The sequence below is a fragment of the Gavialis gangeticus genome, unplaced genomic scaffold, assembly GCF_001723915.1.
Source record: "Gavialis gangeticus isolate Ggan-Ray unplaced genomic scaffold, GavGan_comp1, whole genome shotgun sequence".
In the NCBI taxonomy this organism is placed as follows: Eukaryota; Metazoa; Chordata; order Crocodylia; family Gavialidae; genus Gavialis; species Gavialis gangeticus.
The window spans coordinates 5,501,829-5,502,051 of record NW_017729014.1 but is presented as its reverse complement, the minus strand read 5'-3'; positions in this window follow the sequence as shown (position 1 = coordinate 5,502,051).

Below are 223 nucleotides of genomic sequence, written 5' to 3'. Positions count from 1 at the left end.
CCTGTATGAGGCATGCAAGGAGTACTTGAGGGAGGAGCTGCGCAAGGCAGGTCCGCAGGTGGCCTTACACTTCACCTCAGGCATCTGGAGCAGCCGGGGTGATCATGCCTACCTCTCCCTCACAGGGCACTGGCATGACAAGTCAGGCCGTCGGTGGGCTCTCCTTCAAGCTGAGGTGATGGATGAGTCCCACACAGCAACCGAGATCATGGGGGCCATGAAC